The 2393-nt window shown below is 45.3% G+C and overlaps 1 protein-coding gene across 1 annotated transcript in view; it reads left to right on the top strand.

Annotated features, from left to right (window-relative positions):
• The window catches only part of diaph1 (diaphanous related formin 1), a 110800-nt gene that overhangs the window by 80696 nt on the left and 27711 nt on the right, over window positions 1–2393 (top strand). The gene's annotated exons all lie outside the window — the stretch shown is intronic.

The following is a 2393-nucleotide window of genomic DNA, read 5'->3' on the forward strand; positions in this document are numbered from 1 at the left end:
AGTGAAATTCCGGCGTAAGTGTAAACCATGGTCAAACACACTGTAACACCGAGTTAGACCCCCCCTCGAGAGATCAATTTGCCCGACCGCTACATTCACGAGATCCACCAACTTCAGCAAATACCGCAATATCGCCACACACGGCGCTGTCCGGATCCACTGTCTGACCGCAACCAAAACGCCACCATTTGCCCAAAATAATGCTCAGAACTGCACCAAATGTCATCAATAGTACACACAGGGTCCCAGCACGTAGTACGAGTTGTCAAACATCTGCTAGCTTTGCCTGTTTTCTTTAGCAAGGAGATGCAACTCAACTCACCTACTTCTCCTCCGGGAGCCGCTTGTTGGTGAGGAAGCCCTGACGAGTCGATCACCGAGTGCACCGGAGTTCCGCAGCTCAATCAACAATTACCTCATGGAAATACAATCAGAGTTTTTTTTTATTTATATCTTGCATATCACTTTATAACTATTATTATCGAGTGCTGGCCACGATATAGGCGCAAATGAGCATTTTTAAGAGCTGCGGAACTCCGGTGCACTCGGTGATCGACTCGTCAGGGCTTCCTCACGAACGAGCGGCTCCCGGAGGAGAAGTAGGTGAGTTGAGTTGCATCTCCTTGCTAAAGAAAACAGGCAAAGCTAGCAGATGTTTGACAACTCGTACTACGTGCTGGGACCCTGTGTGTACTATTGATGACATTTGGTGCAGTTCTGAGCATTATTTTGGGCAAATGGTGGCGTTTTGGTTGCGGTCAGACAGTGGATCCGGACAGCGCCGTGTGTGGCGATATTGCGGTATTTGCTGAAGTTGGTGGATCTCGTGAATGTAGCGGTCGGGCAAATTGATCTCTCGAGGGGGGGTCTAACTCGGTGTTACGGTGTGTTTGACCATGGTTTACACTTACGCCGGAATTTCACTTTAATACTGCATAGCACTTAGAGGCATCAACAAGCGCCGTGGTGCTCCACTGAGGCGTAGAACGCAAGAAAGCATGCTAATTCCCCCCCCCCAACTCACTCCATCTATCCCTTTGTAACCCCGCTCCATCAATCCATCCATCCAACTACACCTAAAATGGGTTATTGTATATTACAGCAAATATGCTGGTACTCTTTTGTCAAGTGGAAGCTCATGATACAACTGCAGTACACAAACAGCTACAGCTTATTCAGATATGGAACTTGTTAGATTTTTCAGGGGAAAACCATTTGCACAATATCTCTCCTCTGAAGCTTCTGTAATTTCACTGGAGTAAGTTTTTCTTGTTGTGACAAAATTCACAAAAGGGAAGTGTGGGAAGAGAGGAGGAGTGGTGGTGTGTGAAAAGTCTTTGGCCAGACTCAAAATCCAGAATAATGGTGTGATAATAAGGAAATGTGTCTCAATATATTTAGCTTGAATACATCCTGCCTGAGTGTTAGTGCCCTACATTTTTACACCACGCTACAATTACTACCACATTCTCTTGGGTATCAAATAACCGTGTACATTTAACAGGATTTACTTATGTTATTAACCACGTTTGTTCTTGGTGGTATGTAGCTCAAGGCTTCCCTAAAAAGAAGTGAATAGGAGTGAACACAAATTGAAGCCATTTTGCTACATAACACGCTTGTCATCTTGTCTACAAAGTACTATGGGACATAAAATGAATTCATTAGTTTGGAGTCTGTAGAGTCCTCTGGTTTGATTTCAGACTGCCTCGCAGTACAGGATACACCACATGGGACGGTTTGTGTGGCAGTGTTCAAACCAGGACAAGTGTGTGTATCAAGGGACGTGTGTCTGTTATGTGAGTAAGCACATATCCCCCGTGAGTCCTCACTTAAGATGTGTAAAGTAATGCTAAGAGTTCTTGCCACTCACCACAATAATTCATAAGTGTTTCAAGACCTGTAGTCTAGGGACTCCTTGCACAGTTGTGTATGTGTGTGTGTGTGTGTGTTTGTATGTGTACAAGGAGAATTGTATGTGTGTAAGAGAACAAAGTGAACGTGTGTACGTGTGTTTGTGTCATAGGGGACCACAGACACTGTCGGCTTCATTTCCCAACATCATGTAACCGAGGACAGGCCCGGCCTTATGAGACCTTAAGCTGAAAAACAGCAAAGTGACATTACACACACACACACACACACACACACACACACACACACACACACACACACACACACACACACACACACACACACACACACACACACACACACACACACACACACACACACACACACACAGTCAACGGGGCGAAGGGTGGAATCCTGGCCTTGTCATGCTCTGTGCTATAATCCAGTTTAGAAGGATTAATTAGGAATTAAGGAGTGTAATGTTATCGGTGCGTGATCCGTTCACATGCGTGCACACACACACACACACACACACACAC

The sequence above is a fragment of the Trachurus japonicus genome, chromosome 10 (assembly GCF_045865225.1).
Source record: "Trachurus japonicus isolate A0001 chromosome 10, Traja_1.0".
NCBI classification, from domain to species: Eukaryota; Metazoa; Chordata; class Actinopteri; order Carangiformes; family Carangidae; genus Trachurus; species Trachurus japonicus.